Source organism: Protopterus annectens, chromosome 7.part1 (genome assembly GCF_019279795.1).
Source record: "Protopterus annectens isolate FY-2018-M chromosome 7.part1, PAN1.0, whole genome shotgun sequence".
Classification (NCBI taxonomy): domain Eukaryota; kingdom Metazoa; phylum Chordata; order Ceratodontiformes; family Protopteridae; genus Protopterus; species Protopterus annectens.
In genome coordinates, this window is record NC_056740.1 from 278337674 (window position 1) to 278364191 (window position 26518).

General features: G+C 38.5%; 1 protein-coding gene across 3 annotated transcripts in view; it reads right to left on the bottom strand.

Moving 5' to 3' along the window:
• Nucleotides 1–25807, bottom strand: part of PRRT3 (proline rich transmembrane protein 3) — a 1156938-nt gene extending 1131131 nt beyond the window's left edge. The window contains exon 1 of one of the 3 annotated variants that reach the window (XM_044078714.1): nt 25353–25807. The gene's annotated coding sequence lies outside the window, so the exon portion shown is untranslated. The remainder of the gene's footprint in view (nt 1–25352) is intronic. The other 2 variants (XM_044078713.1, XM_044078712.1) reach the window with 2 other exon arrangements.
• Between the last annotated feature and the right edge of the window lie 711 nt (nt 25808–26518).

Genomic DNA, 26518 nt, shown 5'->3' on the forward strand with positions numbered 1-26518 from the left:
TATCGGCCCAAGGGCCTACGTAAGCCTAGCCAACAAGGTTCCCTGGCTTACACCACCCAAGGAAGTTATTTTCCTGTGCCACTGTCGAGCAGAGACACAGAAGTGATCCCCGGTGTGTATTTCCTATTTCCCATCCACTCATCAAAATTTTTCTTGAAGAGTGTTAATGAAGAACTTTGCTTCACATAGATGGGTAGCCTGTTTCAGAGTATGGGAAGTATCTGGGACAGGAATCTATCCCTCCAGCATATCCTGTTTATTGTGGTGACAAGGTTTAGGTCTCTAAAGCGTGTAGCTCGGAGGGATTGGGATTTCTTTAGGTGTAGCATGTCCAACAGCTCTGGGTTTGACATAGCTTTATATGCTAGGCGGAGATCACCTTGGAGTAGGCAATATGCTACGGAGTAAAGCTGGAGTTTTTTGAGACGGTCAGTGTATGGCATCTGTTTGAGGCCAGTAATCCTCTTTGTGAGGTACTTCTGTGGCCTTTCCAGCTGCTGCAGATGTCTTGTGAGGTACATTTCAAAAGGGGCGTTGTACTCTATAATGGGTCTAATGAGTGTTGAGAAGAGGGGAACAATGACATATTTTTTCCTGGATGAGAGCCCTTTTATGATGAGGTGTGCCATGTAGAAGGACTTCCTGACTACTGTGGCGATGCGACTATCAAAGGACAGACTACTGTCCACCTGGGCCCCAAGGTCTCATCACACATTCGGTGTTAAGTAGACTGCTATCTATGTAGAGGTTAATAGGTACAGAGTTTTTACCAAAGGGGATGACAATGCAATTTTTGGCATTGAGCTTGAGGCTATGGCTCTGACATCAGGCATCTGTCTCAGCGAGGCCTTTCTCTAGGATTTCCACATTATTTGGGGACTCGACTATGGCTCCGTTAGCCAGAGGCCTTCTGTGTTAGTCTGTACTTCAGAGAAGTAGATACCAAACAGGAGAAGTCCCAGGACTGAACCCTGTGGTACTCCACTTGTCACTGGTTTGAGGTCAGATTTGGAGTGTGCAACTTTTACAGTGTGGGTTCTGTCAGTGAGCCAGTTGGCAACCCATCTTGTGACATAGGGATATATACCTAGTTTAGTGAGTTTAGCTATAATTCCAGAATGGGTGATGGTGTCGAAAGCCTTGGCGAGGTCAAGATAGACTGTGTGAACCACCTTACCCTCATCTACAGAGCATGAAGGAGTTCCAGGTCATTATCTTGTCTAATGAGTTAGGAGGTGGAATTTTTTTTACAAATATAGAGAAACTGCCATATTAGTGCAGCCACATAGTATGGTAGGCATTAAAACCTTGCATTGATGGGAGCGCACTTCTTGGTCTCAAGCCAGGTCTCCAAGATAATGCATACATTATGTTTTTTCAGTGTAAGGAGTATTGTATGGGGGTGGAGTTCATGTTTTTTTTTTTTTTTTTTTTTTTTTTTTATTGGTTTAAGCTCTTAATGTTGAGAAGCAAATACATCTATGTTATCCAGATTCTGATTTCTTATGTTAGAACTGTTCATAGAACCGTTGTACATGTTAATAGCTGCATAGACACAGCTGTACTCACAAGGAATAAGTACAAAATGAACTCAAAGAACGAGCCACCCTGGTGGAATCACAGCATCAAAAGATAGTTGGAAGAAAATCTTGGTAAAAATTAGGAGGTGCAGTACCGTGCAGGATAAAAGTATGCTCAAGCTAAAGAAATAACTCAGAGGGCAAATAAAGTCTATCAAAACAAATTTGAGGTAAATTTGATAGCCCATGCCAAGGACAACCATAAGGCATTCTTTAGCTATGTCCACAACCTCAAAGGCAATGCATAATTGTGTGAAGAACTCTTTCGTTAATAGAGCTACCTATACTGAGCCAGGAGATATAGCAAATCTACTGTCAGACAAATTCAGCTCTAACTTTACCCCTGTCTTCCCATCAGCTTCCCCTCCGGAGATACCATCAAATATAAGTTCCCCTACTATCACTTGGGAACAGGCCCTTAATGATCTGTCTAAGGCCAAGAACACTGCATCAATGGGCTCAGACAATATCCCTAGCTGCCTTCTAAATATCATGAAATGTGTCCTATCAGCCCTTTGGAATCACTATCTAATCATAGCCTCATGAAAGGAGAACAGTAACCGTCAGCCACCTGCACAAAGGCAGGCCATATACAGACTCCAGAAACTACACACACAAGTCTTACTAGTCTCATAAGCAAAGCCTTGGAAAGAATTATCATGGAAGTGATCAGTAACAACACAAAAAACCTCCAGACACTGGACCCAACCAAGTTTGGTTTTGTCAAAGGCAGGTCATTCCTGCTCAACCTGCTGGACTTCTTTGAGAAGATCACCAAAGCAATGGACAAGGGCAAACCAGTTCACACTACCTACCGTGGCCTGGTCAAGGCATTTGACATAATACTTGGGCAATGTTGACAAACTCAAGAGATTAGGAATAAACCCTTATGTAATCCAGGGGATAGCCATCTGGCTCACAGACAGGACACAGGACGTCTGAATTGGATAGTCCAACTCAAAAAAGAGGCCACTCACAGGCAGAGTCCTTCAGGGATAGGTCCTCAATCTGCTCCTTTTTGGCATCTACTCCTCTAAAGTCAATACAAATGTCAAGGGCTTCTGGCTGACCAAATTTGTGGATGATTGCAAGTTAGGAGCAGTAATAGAATCCCCCATTACACTAATTTTCTCCAAGAAGGGTTGACACAGACAAATAAAGTGTGTCCGAGCCATGGACAAAGACTAAATGCCAAGAAATGAATAATAGTATTCTTTGGGAAGTCATCTACCCTTGGTAATTATCATACTGGCAATACACCCTATAAGAGATGACCCAGTAGTCGGTGATTTGGGGTCACACATAGATAGTAATCTTGCCTATGACCATCACATATTTACAGTAGTGAGGAAATCATTCTATGTTGTGCAACTTATAAACAGAGATATGGCATCTAGGTCCAAGGAGGTCAGTGTTCTACTGTATTCAGCATTCATCGTACCTGTACAACACCAAAAGGTAACGCTAGTCACATTTGATGTTAATATAATTATTTAAACCTGGTGTTTGATCTGCACCCAAATGTATTTGCCACAGTGATTCCTTACACTCTAACAGTGTTTTATAATCCCCTGTGTATAAACTCTGATCTACACTGTCTATAACAAAAAAAGTAAACTTTTTGAAATCACTACATATGATAGAATGTCTTGCCAAAGCATTAGTATGTTCTTTTTTTTTTTTTTTTTTTTTATAGCAAGCACATGTTTGTAGATGTTGCTGATGTACTCTTCCTTAGTTAGAATAGGTGAAAAGAGGAAAGTTCTGTGGTCAAAGGGCTATTCTACTTGCAATAGTGAGATGGTGGTGTATATTGCACAGTGTGAATTATGCCCCAGCTATAATGTTGGGAAGACCACTAGGTGTCTTAAAAGGAGGATCTACGAATATGTGCTTGCTATAAAGAAAAAAGAACAAACTTTTGCTTTGGCAAGACATTCTATCATATGTAGTGATTTCAAAAAGTTTACTTTTTGTGTTATAGACAGTGTAGATCAGAGTTTATACACAGGGGAGTGTAAGGAATCACTGTGGCAAATACATTTGGGTGCAGATGAAGCACCAGGTTTAAATGATAATATTAACATCAAATGTTTCTTGCAATATAAGTAACTATATTAGTTACAAGTATAAAACTTGATATACATATGTATATATATATATATATATATATATATATATATATATATATATTTTTTTTTTTTTTTAAGTTTTATGTTTAATGAACAAAAAGTTTTTATTCAATTATTTACTTTTTTATATTTGTATTTTGTATTTAAGAACAGTTGAAATTATATGAATGAGTGACATCATCACTCGTGATTTTTCAAGTATATAAATTGTCTTTAGGGGTGGTATCATTGTTTCTGAAGAAGTTCACATGTAATAAAGTGAATGAAAGTGCTAGATTCTGTGTCTGTGCTTTTTGGACCTACAATTTGGGGCAGTTGTGTTTGTTTTGTTTTACAATAGCAGTTGCTTCTTTTCAACAGACACAATATTATTAATGAACAATTTACAGTTACATTTCATGTTGGGGAGCAGGTGTAAATGCTTAGGTACATGGTACATATTTGATATTTGCAATATGTACATATGTGTGGTAGTCTATAGATCATAGCTAGAGAGGCTAGTAATCATAGCTGGAGAGGGGTTAGAGGTGGAGAGAGACTTATAGGACTAGGTGGGGAGAATGCAGTTGCATTTTCTGTTAGAGTAAAGGTAGGAATGTAACTGAGAATTGAAGTTTTCAAGGTTTGCACAGGTCCTTAGAGAGGAAGGAAGAGAATTCTATTTTTTTGCTAAGGAAAAGGATAGCAGGAGTTGACCAGCAGTGCGATTGGGTTTTCGGACACAGATTAGGTCTTCTACAGGTTGTTGAGGGGAGATCTATGTTTGACATGCAAGGCATTGTTGGACCCCAATCCTGATGGAGCTCCTGCATATATGCAAAACAAACAGCACCAGCATTACCCATTCTGAAATACCAAACCTTACCTGCGATATAAATAAGAGCTGCTAGATAAATGGGTATGTATCCCAGAGACTCTTCTTTGCTATAACAGGCTCCCCATCCATGTGAAGCAGCGTTCCTCCCTAACCCAATTCAAGTATAACTTGGATAATTGGGTGGGGAACAGGGAATTCATCCCTGGTTTGTCTCTAATGGGCACAGGCAGCCTGTAAACAGTTCAGCACCCATGTATCTGTTTGTAAATGTTTCATCTCCCAAGTCCTTGTTTACATTTATCAAGGGTATCAGCACTTGTCAGGGATTTGGGATGTGTGGTTAGGCTTAAAAAGGTCCTAGTGTTTGTTAGCCTAGTAAACACCTATGAGCCCATGAACCTAAGAAAGTTTAGAGGACTGACCTTGTCTAAAAAAGGCACTAAGGGGAAGAAGAAGGATTCAGCTAATATACAAAAGCCATGTAGAGGTAGGCACAGGCAACCCCTGAAAAAGCAGTTAGGATTGCCTACCAATTTCTCTCTGGCTGATCTAGATATTGTACCCTTTTTTAATGAGACCATAAGCTAAGCCAGTTTTCAAAAGAATAATAATTTTTTTGTATTGTGACATTTTTGGTGATGGTAAGATACTGCTCAAGGATAAGTTCATATCTGCCTCAGACAGATACTCGGAGAGTTCTATCATGCCTCTCTTTATATAATCCAGGAAGTTAAGTATACCCATGTGTACTATGAGTGTGTCATATGTGTCATTGTGGTGCATGGACTTGAGTGTTTGTGTAATGTGGCAAATGTTGGAGCATGAACAGAAACTGAGTGTGTCCCTCTCCTTGTACAGTCCGGTGAGTGCTGCATCAAGATGTTTCACTGTGGATTCACCTATGATTAGGATATTGGATATGAGTGGACATTTCCCTTATGGGCTTTTGAACAAAGTCAGTGTGACTCTTATGTATATAGTTCATGGTGGGTGCTGTCTGTATTGTGTGTTTGTGCAGTAATGATACTTGTTTCTTAGGTTACTTTTAGGAGGTCTCGGTATATGAAGGCCTATGTGTTTGGTTTGAACTGTTTATGTTTTTTTTTATGTGGTACTATGTGGTACTGACAACCTGCTTGTTATCTATCAAGGCTTCATATGAGAGCTTTGCCTATAATAACACTGTATAACTACATCTTTCACACATTGTGTCAGCTAGTTTAAGTAGTAGGTGTTTGTCAGTAAACATGATGCAATTACTACATTGTCTCAGAATGTCCATTTCAGCCAGCCTGGCTACAGAAACAATTGCAACGTGAAAATTCATGGTTACAGGTACTTAGTAATGAGGGATGCAAGGGGGAGTTTGGAGTGGACTTACTGGGGATGCAATCTAAACTCTACAAACCAAGATCAATGTGCCACCTAGCACAAACCAGAGCATATCTGCCCAACTACTGACTATTTAAAGTACAATAGGAACTGGGAGAATAGGTTGTATAAAGAAAAGGCTCAATTTCTGCTACTATACACTGAGCAATGGGCAACATACAGTTAATCACCTTATTTATGATGTACAGAACAAGTTACTGAAAGCACAGTTGAGCACACCAACCAGCAATAAGCCACTTGAATTTATCATCACTAGCAAGTATCACCCACAACTAGCCTGGAAAAATCCTCCTGCCACCATAAGGAACTAGAAAATTAAATTAGCCAAGAATAACAAAGAGTGATGATTTGTCTAAAATTCTGTCTTATGAACTACATTCCCACATTAAATAAATAAATAAATAGGCCACCAGACCAGATGTGAATAAATGGATGTATAAGCAGAGAAGAATAATGCTGCTAGTGTACAGAAAGAAGATAATAAAGTAATTGCATTATAAGTTTCCTGCAGGGAAGCCTCAGCCAATTGTACTATCAGCAAGTGAAGTGCCATAGGTCTGTCTTAATGAAACAGGCATACCTCTAAACTGTCCAGATTTCCGCAAAATGTCCAGATTTTTGCTTTATATTTTTGGTCTGCGTCTCATTAAATGTGTGGTTTTCTGGCAAATCACTGAGGATTGATGTCACTAAATAATGACATATATTTGAGTTTCACACATTTCACACTTTATATCCTTCAGAAAATGAATGTCAAAACAAATCTTATTATTCTAGCAACTTTCTAAGTTTCTAAGCGCAATACTTAAAATCTGTCCCTATTTTAGGGTGTTTGCCCCCATAATTTTAGGCTTTATCCAGATTTCCTGCTTTAATAGGCTGAGAGGTATGAACACGTTTCAGGCTGACAAAAAAAAAACCAACCCGTGCAAGAAAACGCATGATTTAGTTTTTATTATTTTACTGAAGGAGTGTTTACTTTGGGTATACAAAAAAGAGGAATTACCTCAGGAAGATAAAGTTTCTTCAATATTACCAGCTTCCTGGTTTTGTATTTAGAATAGAGACAGTTAAACAATATTATAAACTAATAAAAGTGAATATAATAACAATAAACTATTTACAGTCTGCTTACAATTTGCTTTCAGCAATTTAATTTTGCAATTTCTGTTAAAATATTAATTAACATACTTTTAGTTTAAGAGAATTCATAGTACTATGAATTTTGTCAACTGTACAACATAAAGGGTTACATATCAATGCTGGGTTTACCTGCAGTAAAGCCAAGAAACTTCCAAGTTACTTAGGTTACCTGGCTATACTACTGTGTGTTAATACTGTTATGGCCGTTTGTTGTTTTTACATTACATGGCACTGCAAAATTATGTCAGATTAAGAGAACATGAAAAAATGTATTGCAATACTTGCATAAATGGAAGTTATTTCTGTTTCATGTTTGTTTGTTTGTTCTTCTTTCGGCTTTTCCCCGTTAGGGGTGGCCACAGAAAAACTCCGGTCCGCTAATGATTGGCAGTAGATTTTTTTATGGGTGCCGAGGTGCCAGCTCGACGCCCAACCTTTAATGAAGACACACCCATTCTACGCATGTCTTTCGAATGCCACTCGACCGCGGGGAGGACATGCAGACTCCACACAGAAGGCGCTCCCGCCGAGAATAGAACGGGAGAACCTCTTGCTGTGAGGCAACAACACTACCGCTTCTGTTTCATATTTCCCTTTAATAAGGGGTCCAGCAGACACAGGTTGCACCTTAACTATCAGTTTTGCATTGTTATGCGATGCTGCTAAATAGAAATAGTAGTACTGAAGACAATATACAAAGCCTTATGATGTACACAGAGTAATAATAATATTGGATCTACAAGAAGGACAAAAAAGTAGTTGACCACGACTACACTGCATGATCTACTTAAATAAAAATATAACTAGTGACACTTTGCACAACACATTATTGTCAAAAGTAGACACCAAAAAATGACAAATATAAAATTATTAATTTCCACGAGGATCTTTGCGTCCTTAATAATCACTCCCTGCAGGTGCTGTGCTCACATATCCCCCTTTCCTCATTAACTAAAATTAACTCTGAGGTCACAGCAGCTCAGAGAAGGAAACATTCTGTGGTGTAGCAACCACCTTTAACATGGTAAAATTAAAGCCCTGGCCCAGTCTAACCTATACATGTTTAACACAAAATATCATCAGCATGTAGTGACATACAGAGAAAAGACCATGTGCAGAGCTCAGATATGCATTTTACAAAACGACATTACCTTAACATGGCACAACAGAGCTGCATCCAGTTAAATATTCATATGCATTAACGGAGTCTAACAAAAGTAAATATTACTGCTTTAATTTCAACAAACTACTATCACAGCAAAAAAACTTGCACACGTTATTTGCCTGTGATGCTACCCAAGGTGACTTCCATACACTATAACATGTGTCATATTTTCTGTGACTCGCTGGTATATTCACACTGTGCTGTGGTGACAAACTGCCATCATAAGTTAGTCTCTAGTACAATACATAGCTTAAATATCTATTTCCTATCCAAGCACAGACTATTTTTCCTTATTCTAGAAAGTATCAACTATCAACTGATCTGGGAATAGCTTACAAAACCTTTTACTATAGCAACTTTATGAGTTTATGAGTATTATTTAAAATATGTCCCTATTTTTGGGCCTTTGTCCCCATTATTTTTGGCTTTGTCCAGATTTCTAGTGCTAAGAGGTTGAGAGGTATGGGATTAACTAGGCATACCCAATGGAATATAACTGCCAGTTCTAAATAAGCTAGCCAGAGCTGCAGAGTATACTTGTGGTATTTGTGGGCATCAGAGTCAGAAGGATGGAGATTATTCAAAGTACATTACCTCAACTACCAGACTGCATTTCTACCTACTTTTGTCTCTGCATTACAGAAATTCATGAATAGATACAGTGGAGCGAAGTACGTCCAGTTGTGTCTCACTGTGTGATAATAAATGCAGTCTAAGAGACGCACTTGTGTATATCACTGTAGCTTTCACAACCAGTATGAATGCATCCACTCACAAAAAATAAGAGCTTTCTTTTTTTTAAAACATTCTGGATGACAAGTCTGAATACATTTGATAAAAGCAGTAGACTCTCTAAACATTAAGTTTTGAAGCCCAGCAGCATGGAATCCACATGTCAAAAACCAGGGTTGACTTTACAAAGCCAGCGGGCAACCAGCAGTATAAATGGAGCACAGGGACCCCAATGTAAAATGTATGAATTATGACTTAGTAAAAACAAAAGTCAGAGAAATCAGACATCTCTGTCGATACTGTATTGTAAAGGTTAAATATTTTCATGGACTCAAATGTTCAAATTAAAAAAAAAACATGAAAGGTATTAAATTCAATCATCCATTAACAACATTGGAACAATCAATAATTACAAACTTGTAAATGACATTTGCATTAAGTCTCATAGGACCTGAAGTCTGATATTGTAAAATCAGTTTCATATGAAGTAAAGTATTATTGATAATTATACTCTCTCTCTTAATAAAGGTGTTGTATTCCAGGATACAGCCTCTTAACATGTTAATAATTCCATTATCCATGAATCCTACATGTTGAGGTTCAGAGAAATCAAAATCCCCATTCATTGTACCTCTGGTATGTGCTTAGATACTGTGTCAATATTGTTTGTTCTTCATATATAAACTATACAAAACAAGCAAAGAATAATAAACTACAGCTGTAGTAGTAAGTTAATTATAAAAAAACTTAAATCATAAATATGCCCGATCTTATTAACCACAAGTTTGCCTATTCAGCAACTGCCACAGATTTCTTAATGTTCTTCATGTCCTGTAAGAAATGAATACGTTCAAAGATGTATTCTAGGCAAATGACCAGTAGGGCCCTTATAATCATAAACATGTAATCTAAATGTGACCCACACATTTGATTTATATAGGAGGTGATTTACTGACCGCCTCTGTGCTTCAGAGACAGATGGCAAACCAGGGGATATCCAAATATCTATCCATTGGTCTAAGCTGGGCATAAACAGGGTTAGGGAGGAACTCTGCTTCACATGAATGGTGAGCCTGTTCCAGAGAGTATGCATTCCCTGAGAAACAAATCTGTATCTCTAACATGTCCTATTTATGTCACAAGCAAAATTCAGGCCTTTTGATCTATTAGTTTTGATGCTGTTTGTTTTGCTGATGAGCAACAGGTTCATCAAAACAGGATCCAGGGATGCCTTATACAACAGGCAAAGATCATCTCTCAGAAGTCTGTATGATACCGAACAAAGAGACAGGGCTTTCAGGCGATCTGCTTAGGACAGTGTGTTTACTCCTTGCATTCTTTTTGTAAGTAACCTTTGTTGAAGTTCTAGTTGATGCATGTACCTGCTTAGATACATACCAAAGGGGGCATTATACAATATGATGGGTCTGATGAAGGCTGAATATGGTAGTATGATGACTTCTCTGGACCTAGTTGCTATGGTCTTGCTTATAAGTTGAGCAACATAGAAGGATTTTCTTACTACAATGGGCACATGCTGCTCACAGACAATGTTACTGACTACATAAGTTCCCAGAGTCCTGGCTAATGAATCATTTTTAGGACTGTTTTATTGTTGGTGTAGTTACCTGGGGAGGGCAGCTTCCCAAAAATTACTATAATGCATTTCTTGTTATTGAGTTTTAAGGCATGGCTTTGGCACCAAGCGTTTGTCTGTGTTAGGCCTTCCGGAAAGGTGCTCTCATTTTTGTGGGAATTCAATCACTGCTCCCAGTTTGCAATCATCTGCAAACTTTGTCAGCCAGAAGCCTTTGACATTGGCTTTCACATCAGATAAGTAGATGCCAAAGAGGACTGGGCCCAGCACTAAGGCCTGAGAGCCTCAACTTGTAACCTATAGCTTTGTCGGGGTAGCTGCACTGATCCTAACTGCTTGCTTCCAATCCATGAGCCAGCTAGCTATCCAGCATGTTTATGCCTAGGTCTATAAGTATGCTGACAATGCCCTAGTGGGATATTGTATCAAATCCTTTAGCCAGATCTAGGTAGACAGTATCCACATTTTTCCCCCTTATCTTTTTAAAAGAAGTCCACCAGGTTCAACAAGCATGATCTTCCTCTGACAAAGCTAAACTGGCATGGATCTAGTGTCTGGAGGTCTCATACATCCTTGTTGATAATTTCCATGATAATTCATTTCCATGGCTTTGCAAATAAGACTAGTCATGGTGATGGACCTATAGTTTCCAGGATCTGTTGAAGGTCAAAGCTTATGAAGTGGGATGACCATTTCAGACCTCCATTCTTGTGGCACAAAGCCCATTTCTAAAACTATAGTTAAATAGTGATTCCAGGGGTCCTGATAAGTTGTAGTTTACACTGTTAAGGTGGCAACCTGAGATGTTGTAGGGGCCCATTGCGGCTGTGGTCTTGGCTTTAGATAGAACAACCAGGACATGATCCTTAGTTATAGTCGGCCGGGGTTATATCTGAAGGTATTTCCTGGAGAAAGGTTGGGGATAAAAGGGGGTAAAGATAGAACTGAATTTGTCCACTAACAGGTTCTCTACATCTCCAGGCTCAGTGAATGTGGCACCATTAATACCAGTTCACTGCATTGCTGTGCACTGCCCTTGAGGTTTATGACATAGCTGAAAAAGGTCTTATGGTTATCGCTGACATGGAAGGCTATCTTAACCGCAAAGTCAGCTTTGTTTGACCTAATTAGCCCTCTTATTTGACTCTTTAGTTTTATTAGATAGCTTTTATCTTCACGGGAATTACCCTGCCTGATTTTGCCATCATTTTTTTCTTTTGTTGTAAATCCTGTTTAATTTGGGATGCAACCAGTGTGGTTTGTTTCTGTGGCTAGTTCTGGATGTACTTCCAGTAGGGACAGCAGCCTTTATGCAGCTACTAATATGGTTGTACAGAGTTTCAGACAGCAATTCAGAGTATGCTGCTGTGTTCTCAGCTTTGCAGGGGCATTGAATGTTGACAGTCACTTAATAAAAGGAAGTTTGCCTTGGAATAGTTTCTAACTGTTATTGTTTTTACTGGAGTTATGGAGTTGATTTTGATTTTGAAGGAGACTTGCATCTTACCATTGAGGGTGTGATATGTGGGGAGTGGTGTGGCAATGCAGCATTCTTCCAAATTTTGCCAGTATGAGGTCCAATACGTTGGAGCCTCTAGTGGGTTCATTCACTATATGGTCAAGGGTGTTTGCATTTACAAAACTCAGGACTCTCTGCACCTACAGACTTAAGGCTGTCTAGAATTCCCAGTCTAAACAAGGGTAATTAAAGTCTCCCATGTGTAGGGTGTTAAGTTGGGTGGTAAGTGTCTCCAGCAAGTCCAAGTATGCACTGTGAGCTTTTTGGGACATGGATGGGGCCATATACCAAGCTAGGATATGACACAAGGTTTATTCTGTGGTGATCTGCAAATGGAGGAACTCCAGTGCAGTATTATCAAATAAACAGTGATACTCACTGAGAATGCCACAGTATTTCTTTGCCAATGAATATAATGTTTTGGACAGTACTGTGTATCCTGTAGAAAAAAACAAATGCATTTCTTAGTACCACATATGCTGTCACATTGTAATAATAGTCAGCTTTTTCAATGGTGCTATGTATCAAGTCATTTTGTTTTAATAACAAGTATTATAATAGGTTTGTGCCACAATATCTTTAGTTCAGCCTGATTTTATGTTTTATGTACAGCACAGTTAACGTCTAGTCCAGTCAATTGTTAATGATATGAAACAGTTCTGTTTGTGAAGACAGTCTGGTCATTGTCAATTTTTTTTCTTATATATTACAGACCCACGCTGAAAGTGCTTAAATATTACATTCACAGACTGTATTGTGTAGCAAAGCGTGTGAACTAACTGGGATAGGTATTACACATGTCCTTCTAAAATCTGTAAACCTCCATCTCAGTAATCCCACACTTGCATACTAACAAATTTCTTGTTAGTTAATTTTCCTTCTGTCCTTCTAAACTGTGGAAGCCTTCACTTCTGTTTTTAGTAATCTCAAACTTGCATGCCTGGACATATCTCCTATTAACTTCCTCATTTTCCTGTTTAATGTCTATAAATCAGAAATGCACAGTTGTGAAATACAGTGTACTATACATGTTTGGCAAACACTACTTAAAGCTCACAATGCATACTTAGGCCTCTTGGAGACAATTACCGTTCAACTTTACACCCTACTAATGAGAGACTCTCCTGCATTATCTACTTAATTTAACCATCAAACAATCCTAGCTTCTGTCACTCTCTCACAGTGTACAAAGCACACAGTAAATCTGACAACTGCTCCTGAAAGGTTAACATAATAACACTACCTAAGGAAGTTGTAAAGCTGAATTTGATCTCCAGTTGCAAAAATTCAAAAGAAGCAATACCATCAGTTAAAATCTATGCAAGAATATTTCCAGGACTCATACTAAACTTAATTGTTTTCCCTCATTTATACATTAGTGTGTCCTGTATTGTAGTGTTAAATCAGCTGGCGGGACACTCCCACCCCCACCCTTAAGCCTTTTACTGCTGAAAGTGAGGCTAAATTAACACTTTAGCATATTTTACTCTAGCAGTGTAAAACTTTCCTAGAAAGGCTCATCACCAGAAAATTAAATGCTGTGACTCATGTCAAGTATTTATAGAGTTCAAAGACCCTGTCTTTGTATCCATACACATTCTACTTCACTGGTTGATAGTTTTTGGTGGTAAACCATATGGTGTGTGTGTGTGTTTGGGGGTAACTGCATTCCATTGAAGTAGCTGATTGGGCCTTCCTCATCTCAGTTGTTCTCCAACTACTATAGCATTATTTCAAGCCAAAATGACTGCAATACTGCCTTTTGCGGTTCACTTAGGTAATTTCCACCCACCCCCACTACATCCACCCTTATACCTCACTTTCTCCACCTCCTCTGCTCACCCTCCTATCCTGTATCTTTTTATGCAATCACAAACTGTTTTCTTTATACCTTCTCCACCCACTTCTGTTCTAAATTCCTTCACAGATCTCAGTCTGTTCCCTTCCAATTAAAACCTACATTTACTCCACACTATCACTGCTCATGACATTTCCATCCTGTATTACCTTATTCATCCTCATCCTCTAATTCCTTGTATCACCACCAGTACTAGTAATAAATAAGCACATCTCAACCATTACTTCATTGTCACCTATCAACTACCTTCCCACTAGCTACTGAAAAATCACATAACTCCATTCCACTGCTGTAACCCCAAAATACTAAAAAATGTTAGTCCAAATATAAACATAATACTTCTACTCATCACTGCTAAAAATAATAAACAGACCTTCTTTCTCAACCATACATCAGTGTTGTGGCATTCATTCCAACCCAGGTCTCAATCAAACCCCAAACCATAAATTATACCCTACAAATTTAAAAATAATCACTCTAAACATTAGAAGCATATGAAAGAAAATCACAGATTTTCATGCATGGATGAACCAACACAACCCAGAGATCCTAGCCACAACTGAGACATGGCTAATGTCTGAAATAAGAGATGCTGAAATACCACCCCCTGGTTAGAATAGCATTAGGCTCAATAGAAAACATAAAAAAGCAAGTGGAATAGTTTTTTCCAAATATTCTCATGGTAACTCTCTGTACAGGCACAATCCCAACTTTTGGAAAAGCAGAAATTCTAATTTCATTCCTAAAACTTAATAGAGCCAAGAGCATACACATTGCTGTGCTATATATCACCCCCCCCCAAGGACAGAACATTGCAACACTTGAAAATATACTATCCTGGATAACATATAGAATCACATTATCCTCCTAGGTGATGTAAATATTGACTGGCAGTTTTTATCCGCAAATTCGGTGATCTACAGCACAAACCTCTTTGGATTCACTAAACTTAATACATGAACAAGATGCGACAAGAATAACTCCCAACAATCTATCCTGAACTTACCAACCCATCTAATTTTACCTCCGCAGGTACCCTCCCTGATATACTAAGTGATCACATGCCAGATTATACCCACAGAAGTAATGCACAACTAAAAAGTAACAAACTCAGAACTACCCATAATCTCTCCATATTCTCCAAGGAGTCTTTCATTGAATCTCTAAAGGCAATTAACTGGCCCATCCTAAATAGACTTCTCTTAAACAATGCAGTTGAATACTTCAATGCAGCATTTTTAAATATTCTTAACACCTTAGTCCCACAGTGTACAAAAAGAATTAAAAACAGCCAAATCCCATGGCTCACCAACCAGTGTAAACTCCTTATGAAAGCCTGAGACAAAGCATGGTTTAACTGGCAAAAAAAATAAAAATGACAACAATTGGCAACTACTCAGACAGCTACAAAACCAAGTCAAGAAACAAGTTAATATAGATAAAAAGTCTTATTACACTCAGCCTCACAGCAAGAGGTTCTCCGGTTCGATCCTCGGCTGGGGTGCCTTCTGTCTCTCTGCATGTCCTCCCTGTGGTCGCGGGTTTCCTCCCGGTCCGGGTTCCTCCCCCACATCCCAAAGACATGTGAGTGTGCCTTGTGGAAAGGTTGGCGGGCTGGCTGAACTCGACACCATAAAACACTCTGCCATTCAATGTCGGACAGGTGATCCCGCTGTGGCTGGAACTCTAACAACCGGATAAAAGAAGAAGAAGAAGAAGAAGAAGTCTTATTACACTCAGCTACAAGACAGCCATAAAAACGATCCTAAAAAATTCTGGCCCTCCATATCCTCTCTCATCAGCCCAGGTACAAAAAGAAATCCCAGCCCATACACAGACATTCCCCTTCTTCAGAGAGCTACCTATTTCAATACATAATTCACAGAAACTTAACCTAAACCTCATCTGACACACCCCCTTCCACACAGCCAACTTCCCCTACCTTAGACCCTACCACATTCCATTCACAAAACTCACCTATCTGCAACCTGTCCAATACACATACAGACAACTCCACTCACTTTAACTTTCAACCAGTTTCTATAACTCTCATAAAAAAGCTTTTACATAAAACTAAAACTTTGTTTCTCCTCAGCCGACCACCTACCCCAGAATACTTAAATATAGCTGTAGATGCAATAGCATATCCAATCAGCAGTCTTATTAATAGATCTATAACAGAATCTTGTGTCCCTAACCTGTGATAGCATATCCAATCAGCAGTCTTATTAATAGATCTATAACAGAATCTTGTGTCCCTAACCTGTGGAACATGTCACACATTACCCTCATACATAAAGAAGGTAGTTCCAATGACATCCAATTATATCCCATAGCCATCCTGTCTCATAGGTTCATAGGTAGGTACTAGGCTATCTGCCCGAGGGCATTTATAAGCCTAGCCAGAGTGTGTCAGCTTTCGCCGCCCCATTAATTAATTAACTGATCCTCTGTCAAGCAGAGCCAATGAAGTGATCCCAAGGGTGTATTTTCTATTATCCATCCACTCGTCAAGGTTTCTCTTGAAGAGTGTTAGTGAGGGGCTCTGCCTAATGTAGTTTGGAATTTTGTTCCAAAGCATGGGGAGTCTCTGTGACAGGAATCTATCCCTCCAACATGTTCTATTGATTGTTGTGGTGAGGTTTAGCTCACTAGAGCATGTGGCTCACAGTGACTTGGATTTCTTTAGGTGGAGCATGTCCATCAATTCTGAGTTGGACATGGCTTTGTAAGTCAGGCAGAGATCACCTCTGAGTAAGTGATATGCCACTGAGTACAGCCGGAGTTTTTTCAGTCGGTCTGCATAGGACATATGTTTGAGGCCAGTAATCCTCTTGGTGAGGTACTGTTGTGGTCTTTCCAGCTGTTGGAAGTGTCTTGTAAAGTACATCCCAAATGGGGCATTGTACTCTATAATGGGTCTGATGAGTGACGAGTAGAGGGGTACTATAACCTCTTTATTTCTAGATGCGAACCCTTTAGTAATTAGATGGGCCACACAGAAGGATTTCCTAACTACTTTGGAATATGATTGTCAAAGGAAAGATTACTATCTACCTGGGTCCCCAGATCTCTTATTACCTCTTCTGTATTAAGGAGGCTGCCACCTATGTGGTAATTTGTGGGTGTTTTGTTTTTCCCAAATGGGATGACTATGCATTTTTTGGCATTTAGCTTGAGGCCATGACTTTGACACCAGGTGTCTGTCTCAGTAAGGCCCTTTTTGAAAATGTCTGTGTCAGCCGGAGAGTCAATTATGGCTCTCAGTTTGCAGTCATCGGAGAACTTGGTTAGCCATAGTCCTCCTGTGTTTTCCTGCACTTCTGAGAAGTATATGCCAAACAGGAGGGGTTCCAGGACTGAGCCTTGTGGGACACCACTTGTGACTGGTTTAGAGTCAGACCTGGAGCCTGCTATTCTTACCGTGTGAGTTCTGTCTGTAAGCCAGTTGGCAACCCATTTCGTGACATAAGGGTTTATGTTCGGGCTGGTGAGTTTTTCTGTAATACCCGAGTGGGGAATGGTGTTGAAAGCTTTGGCAAGGTCAAGGTTGTGTGAACCACCTTTTCCTTTTCTATGGCCTTGGTGACTGTCTCGAAGAAGTCAACCAGGTTTAGTAAGCATGATCTGCCCTTAACAAAGCCGAACTGGGTCGGGTCAAGTGTTTGGAGGCTCCCAATGTTTTTGTTAATGAGTTCCATGATGATGCGCTCCATAGCCTTGCAGACCAGGCTAGTCAGGCTTATGGGGCGATAGTTACCAGGGTCAGTTGTGGCCCCTCCTTTGTGGAGTGGAATAACCATTGCTGTGCACCATTCTATGGACACATAGCTGGGTTTAGGTGTGGGGTCAGTTCGTTCTGTAGTTCATGCAAGATGCAGCCTGGGACATCATCTGGCCCCATTGATGCTGTGTTTTTGGCTTTTGAAAGGGCTGTTTTCACCTGTGCATCTGTGATTTCCCGGACACTACACTTTTCCAGTATTGTTGTGGGCCCTTTTAGGGGTGAGGGGGGGGGGAAGTTTGCACTGAATCTATCTGCCAGGATGTTGGCAATATCAGTAGGTTCAGTATATTTTGTGCTATTTTGCACTAGTTAAGTGCATACCTGCGAGTTGCCACTTAGATTCTTAACATAGCTAAAGAAGGCTTTGTGGTTATCTTTTGAATCCTTGGCTATTTTTCTTTTGAAGTTAGCCTTGGATGATTTTATGAGGGACCTTAGCTTCTTACTGATACTGATCAGGGATGTCTTTCGTACTTGGGATTTGCTTTTTTTCTGAACTAGTTTCCTTCTTCTATTGTATAGCCTGTTTATGGCAGAGGTCCACCAGACTGGTTTCCTTCTCTTAGAGGAGTGAGTCTTAGTTTTGCTAGGGATGGCATGATCCATGCATCCTTGTAGGTGCTTATAGAGTGCATTTGTAAAGGTTTCTGCATATGGGTCAACGTTATCCTTTAATGTGGGGGCTGTGAAACTTACCACCTCTGTCTTAAGTAAGGTGAAGTTTGCTTTAGAAAAGTTTTTTACTCTGGTTTCCTTAGTTGGGGGTGGTGGTGGGGTGTGGGCATCCAGAGTGATTAGTTTATGGTCTGATCTAACCAGTGACGGATTGATCTCCGGTGTGGAACACCTGTCGCCCATGTTGGTGATGACCAGGTCCAATATGTTTTCACCTTCAGTTTACCAGCTGATCTAGGGTATTTGAGTTGATGAATTCCAGGAAGAAGTGGGCCTGGGAGTTTGTATTTGAGTAGTTTTCCCAGTTAATGGTAGGGTAATTGAAATCACCCAATATCAGGGTGTTCGGTAGGACCTTCATGTTTTCCAGCGTCTCCAGAAAGGTGGAGTGGTGGTCTTAGGTCATGGAGGGTGATCTGTAGCAGGCCACCATTTGCATTGCAGATTTGCTCGATGTTAGTTGCATATGGATGATCTCAGAGGTATCATGCTGCGCCACTAACCTGGAGGTGCAGGATTTGCATTGCAGATTTGCTCGATGTTAGTTGCATATGGATGATCTCAGAGGTATCATGCTGCGCCACTAACCTGGAGGTGTAGGTATCACTGATGATCCTCTCTAAATTCCTTGAAAGATGTATTCATCAGAAATTTCTCCACTATCTCTTACAAAATAAGCTAATCACCAATATGCAGCATGGATTTCAGCCAAATCACAGCATGTCTACTGCATTACTGCCATTTGCAGACACTGCCAACAAAGCTTACAACTCTAATAAACTTGTATCTGCAGTATTTCTAGCTCTATCAAAATCATTTGACATGGTTTCTCACAGTAAACACCTCAGTTAGTTTTCCACCCTGGGTCTATCATCTCTATCTTTTCAATGATTCTCTAGCTACCTTGCCAACAGACAACAAGCTGTAAAATGGCAAGGATCCATCTGCATATACCTTCCAAATTCTACAGGAGTCCCATAAGGCTCCATCATTGGCCCTCTACTTTTCAATATTTTTATCAACGAGCTACATTCATCTTCTTCTGAAGGTACCTTGATTCAATATACAGATGACTCTACCACCATCTGCTCTTCAGACACCTTAACTCACTTCCAGAAAATCACTCAACAAGCTGTCATCTCCGTTGAAACCTGGTGTGCAAAGGCACAACTCCTACTCATCCCCAAAAAAACAAATGTCTGCTCTCTACCCCAAAATCTCACCCCCCTAACAAAGCATCTTTCAAAATCTTTTTGACAAATGGCACTGAAATCGAATTAGTCCACTATATCAAAATATTAAGAGTCATAATAGAGGCTGGTCTTAAATTTAACCTGAACATTGAAATCAATTTCAAGAAAACCCATCAAAAACTAGGCATGCTATGCAGAAACAATCATTGTCTGAGCACACACACAAAAATTACTCTAGCCAAAACCTATCTTCTGCCCTTACTGCTCTATGGAGCACCAGTTCTAACCAATTTACAATCATCTATAAAAACAAACTTGAAAGCTCTACAACAAAACTGCCAGTTTTGCTAAGTCATCGTCTTTACCCACCACTGCAAAGTTATGCATACCTTTAGCTGGCTGGACCTCCCCTTCACCTCTCCTACATTCAACTTATAACAATACATGAAATTATGCACAAACCATTAGCCTGCTGAGATCTTACCCCTTTAATCAATATGTATTTTCCAAAAAGAACTCTCAGATTAGAAGACATACAACTTTTCTCAATAAATAAATCATATAAATCCCATAGACAAAGCCTATACTCCTACTCAGTAACAAAAAGTACTCACTACACTTCACTCACCCTTTTCAGGCTAGATCACAATCACAATCCTCTCCAGCCTCCTACTCCACTCCTTTTGTTTCCCCCACTACCTTACTGCATTTAATTCATCTCTGCACACATTTCCTCTACATCTTTCCTCCCTACTCACCTAAGCTATGTGAAGACACCCTACCCTGCACTCTTCTTATAATCTCCTCCTCTCCATCCTTTTCCTTCTGCAACCATAATATGAACACCTGTCTCATAATTAAACATCACTTAATTTCAACTCACTGTCTCTAATCATGTAAAATCTGATATATCTTTAAATATGTTATTAGAATTGTCTCAGGTGTCATTTACCCCATACTAATCTATGTAACAAATAATATGACTATTGAATTTTACCTCACATATTCTCCAACTCATATTATTGCTTTTCATTGCACTCTACTATGACACATATGTTCTATGTTTTTATTACAACATTTTTTGACTCTTACGTTTTGTAGTGTAACATGATACTTACTAATTTAAAATTTTGTATTTGCTGTTTTATAATGTAACATGACACTTTCTTATTGAAAATATCTGTACTTGATTTTTGAAATATTGTGACTGTGGAGCTTTTCTCCCCGGGCCACCCCTGAAAATGGGCACTTTCTGGCCCAGTCGGACTTTCCCGGTAAACAAATGTCACATAAATAAATAAATACTCAAAACTAAATATGCTGCTAACATAGAAATGGAAAAACTGCATTCTTCAGAGAAAAACTGCAGTGCAGACTTTGATTTCATGCTATGAAATCCAGTTTTGCAAAACTACAAAACCTATTCCAAGCACTTAATGTCTTATTAATGAAGCATGGAATGTTGGAATTTTGGCTACCATTAATGTAATAGAATGCAGAGGACATAGCACCTATACTAGTCGTTCGTTTCTTGATTTTCTTGACTCCCTTTTCCCAGCAATGGATTTCATAACTCTACCACTTTTAGTATGGTTTTTAGTTTATGAGAGATTGTCTTTCCATCTGGAATTTCCAAATAACAGGTGCGGTCTCCAAAACACGAGATAATAACAAAGTGGACTCATCTCCCTTTTAGTTTATCCAAGCACATGGTATACAAATATTTTTTTGCTTATGGCTATTTAATTACACCATGACTGTTGTTATGTTTCTGTTTGGCTATATTTTTAGACTCTTCTTTATGTCATACAAAGTTTCATGGCTACATCATAAGAACTGACAAGCTGGGTATACACAAGATGGTAAAAGTTGTCTCAGAGTCACCACTGCAGTATGTCTTTTAAAGCCTCAACATTCGTAAAAGGTATTTTCCATTACTCCGAGTCACCTTAAACTACACAAAGCAGCATGAGATTTATTACATCTTGTCAACTTACTAGATGTAATACATCTCTTATGTGTCATTAGAAAAGCAGAATAGCACAAACTACAACAGTACTGAGGAGCACAGCATAACCAATGCAGACTTTAACACTACAGCCTATAGCTCTACTGAACAGAACCATGTGACCATAGATGCCAAGTTATGAGTGCATGCACATGCATTCTTGTGTGTGTGTGTGTGTGTGTGTGTGTGTGTGTGTGTGTGTGTGTGTGTGTGTGTGTGTGTGTGTAAACAGAGAGGAAATCTGTACTTATTTCATTGCCAACAAATGCATCACTCAAACCATTTAAAAGCATACTGTTGGAAATTCAGAACTATATACAAAATGGATTAACAGATTATGTCCATGACTGTTTTAACATCTTTGCAATCCAAAGCTTAACACTGACTCATTTTGAACATGTGCACTAGTTTTAGGCAATGCTTACTTACTATATACTCACACCATTTGGCTGTTAGTTAATTTCCTGCTTCAAAACAGCCCTCCATCATTTTCTCTTTTGCCGTGTATTCCCTGACACTGTTTATAGCACTACACTCAGCTAACGTTCTTTTGTGCCATTTACACTCTCAACTTTTTACTTCATCTCTTGTGATCTTCCCCAAGTTGATAGGCAGTACTAAGTTAATGGTGCTAAAACTCTTAATATTTTGGTGTTGTTCTTTAAGTTCTGCATAGCTGATCATTCTGCCAGCCTTGCTTCATATATTAAATTTATTCTTAGATTTCATTATTGTCTAGCAATTGTTTATTAATTACCTTTTTGTCTTCCAATATCCTGTGCCTTATCCTTACTGTCCTGCATGCAGACTGTTCCACCAAGTAATCTCAGAGAAGTTAGAATGATTGGATTAGTTCATTACATCAACATAATTTAAGTAAAAAAATCATGAACAAGAGGCCATATTCATTTCTACTAATGTTCTGTAGCTTTAGTTCCTAGTTCCTCATACATAACACTCAACTGTACAGATTTTCGCAAATTGTCCAGATTTTTGTCTCATGTTTTTGGTCTGTTTCTCATAAAATTGTGGTTTTCTAGCAAACCACTGGCAAATCATTGTGGGTTGAAGTCAGAAAATAATGACAGACATTTGAGTTTCAGACTTCATACCCTTCAGAAAATTCATGCTAATGCAAAACCTGTTATTCTATCAACTTTCTAAGTTTGTAAGAGCAATATTTAAAAAGCGTCCCTATTTATGGGCCTTTGTCCCCCCATTATTTATGATTTTGCCCAGATTTTTTGTTTTAAGAAGTTGATAGTTATGATCCTCATGTCTGTTTTTAACAATACAGTTATTTCAACATATGCAAACTGGTACACATTTAAAACCAAATCAAACAAACCAATTTGACTTTAAATACTGCAGACATAAATAAATAAATAAATAAATACACTGTGAATGCTGATATGAATGAAGTTCCCAAATAGTCTTGTATCCATTTTAAAGGACACCCAACAGAAACAAACTGCAGTCTGAATGCGGGCATGTACCCAAGCTCAGCTGTCTTGATGCACTACAATGTACTGATCCTAAACAACACAAGGATCCTTCCTTCTTTCCTTTCATGGTTCGAGCATTGCTATTGGAAGGGGAACATGTTACACATTAGACTTTTTTTTTCTGTCTGTCTTCATGACAGAAACTAAATCAGGAAAAGTTCCAACATATATACTGAACGATTCAGTTAAAATCAATAAAACACACTAGCGTCTGACAGATAAATTAGATTATTAATGCATTGCACCATACAGCAAACTTAATCAGTTATGTCTGTCACATGTGGAGCTGCCTTTCTCAGGCAGTGCTGTGCAGTATCAGATTTGATGACATATTTAAAGTTTGACATGAAATAATAGTTAGTAATCCTTATACCAAGACTATTTACTTATCTAATAAATTATTGCATTTCTTTTGAATTCATCATTAGTGTTCCAAATTAATTTAGACGTGCATTTGTCTTAGTATTTTACTAAGATCAAGTGTGTAGTCTCTGTTAAATACTATTTGTCCATATATAAAAGACATTCTGTGGTTTGTTGTTTGTGCCTTCATTATAAGCACATATATATTCACTGGAGAACATCTTAACTTTGTACTGTCGTTTTGAATTTCAGTCTTGAATAACATTATGAACAATAATTTATTAACTTGAAGAATAATTTCTTAAAACTTTAAATAGAGAAATAAAGAACAGGAGAGTAAGAGCATTTATGCTAGAGGGTAAACACAAACTAAAAGGCATGAGCTAAAGCAGGAAGGAGGAAGAATTTGCAATTTATTATTTCATGACCTTTTTGAAATTTAATTCTTGTCAAATTAATTCTTTACAGACATAACCTAGGCAAAACAAAATGTTTATCCCTTAAAAAAAATTGACAAGAAGGTGAACAAGAAGAAAAGATGTGACAAACTTAATTAGGGGTAATAAGCAGAAACAGTTCTTTACCACCAGAGTGGTACATACTTGCAGCAGCTTTCTATAAAACTGGATGAGTTTAAGCAGTGGAGAAATGTAAAGTTGTATATTTGTGTAATCCTAATTTACAAAGAAGTATTTAACCCCACCCCCCCTAGCAGGAAAGTTTCAGATAATTTGCAGTCAAAGTTTACTAGATGGAATAAGTTTTTCTTTTTTGTTACATGTAAGAACATTTTATGGATCTTTGTGTAATAACAGTACAATTTTGTTGCCCGTTTCTTTTCCCATAGTATATGTCTGAAGATGAATGTATTTGTTAACTTTTGTACTTTTCAGTCAACAGCTACAATACCTTATCTTTAAATTGTGGTACACTCAGTAAGAACAAAAGTACTGATGAACAGGCATTTAACTTATGTGTTAGTGTATACTAATGGTAACCAGTGGACATATTTTCCTTTATTACTGCTGGTAACAGCCTGGACTGAGGTTGAAAGGGTCAGCTGACGAGTCCACTCACCCAGTTAACAAAAAGCCAAATAAATAAATTCTTACTTTCATAGTGCTTATCTGAAACAGTATGCTATACTGTTTAGCATACATCAATTAAAATACACACAACAACTAAAATGAAAGTCTATACCTGAATCTTAATATTCTTCACTTGGAATGATCTGTAACATCTGAGTGAGGTTCTTAAATTTTGTGTACCCAACAAGCACCACTTAAAAACACAGTTACATTTAAACATCTTCTTTGTTAAAAATGCACCCCCTGATGTTGAGAGGAAATCAGGCATAATGCCATTTAAATTCTGCCAAGAAAGATTAATATCCAGACTAACTCATGGGATTAATAATTAACTGGGGTTAAGTGCTCCTAAATCTGTCTCCCCCCAAGTAGGATGTTAATCTGTGTAATTTCCACAATGGGATTAAGTAGCAAAGTCCAGCTGGGATTGATAACAGCTTTTCAGGCTTTGTTTTTTTTTTTTTTTTGTCTTTCTTTTACATCTCCTTAATTGTGTGGAGAGAAATGAGCAATTGCAAATATTCGGCGTGTCATCTCTTGCATTACATTTGGCTGGTGTAGAGCTTTGCCAGGGTAATGAATATTTAAATAGAATTATAATCACTGATAGCATTTAAGCAAATAATCACAGAGGAAAATTCATGGTATGCAGTATCTATATATTATGTTAAAAAATGCCTATCGTGTTGGTAGTTTGTAAAGAATAAGCCAAAAATTCTTAGAGACTTCTTACAGCTGTCCTTGCTATGATGTCACACTGCACATATTGCCCATCTCCCATTACTGTGCCAGACTTACTGTGAATGTCTCAGGTGCTGCTGTTGGAATGACTGTGGGATTCAGTAGTTTTCATGGCAAGATACAAAAATATCCAAATATAAATTGTAGAGAAATACCCTGTTTTTTCTCCTCAGTACTGCAATTTTCTCTGGTTATTTTAAAAGTAATAGCGAACACTCTGTTCATACCGTGCCAGAAAAGCATTTTCACTGAAGCAACAGCTTTCCACACGGTAAATAAGATTTCCTTTCATACATTCCATATGACAAGTCATTTTCTCCACCAATCAAGAATAAATAATTATAGTGTTTTCCATCCCCAGGTCTCCTGTGTGAGGTCTGCTGTATTTCCCTACACCTGTCTCAGAGCAGCTCACATCGCTGGAAAGTCACGCTTCAGATCACCTTGCTGTCTCCTCACTCTGCAGCATCTCCTGACTGCAGTACCTACTGGCTGTGCAGTTTATGTTACTTAATAGTGCAAAGAGCTCTTCAGGCATGGCTAAATGATCATAGAGCAACCCTAATGATATTATTAGCATGAACAGACCAGAATGGTTATACCACGAAGCCTGACAGCTAGCTGATGAAGATATACAATTTAATAATAAAACAAGAATTACGTCAGAATGTTCAAGCCTCAGCATGTCCTAAGAAAATAAGCTAGTTATGTATTTTGTGGATGTAATTCTTCCACACAAGTCTGGACATTTGCAGAACACCAAGTCTTTACAGTATAGTCATACAAATGTACAGTGTTATTTTTTATTAACCAATAAAACCCCCAATACACTAGACCTGCTTTTCAGGGGGAGTTCTCAAGTATTGATAAACTGACTGTCCCAATAATGAAGAGGATGCTAAAAAGAGATTGAACCAAACCTATACTGCAGAATGATTTCCAGCAGATCATAGCTGTTACACACTGCTAGTTTGCCTGTTTAAGACTTTACAAGATTTGGCAGTTGTCTTTGCAGTACGCTTGCACAACACTGTTGTTACTACGAAGAGGTGTTCGTTTTATGAAAGAGGTAAATGTCATAACCTCACTAATACACCACAATATTTACAAGAAGACACCACTGAAGCACTACATTAATGCTTCGGATAGGACCCTTGGGAAAGTGTACATATGCACTGTGTCTTGGCTACTTCTGTATTTAATTTACTTTTTCACAAGCAGCT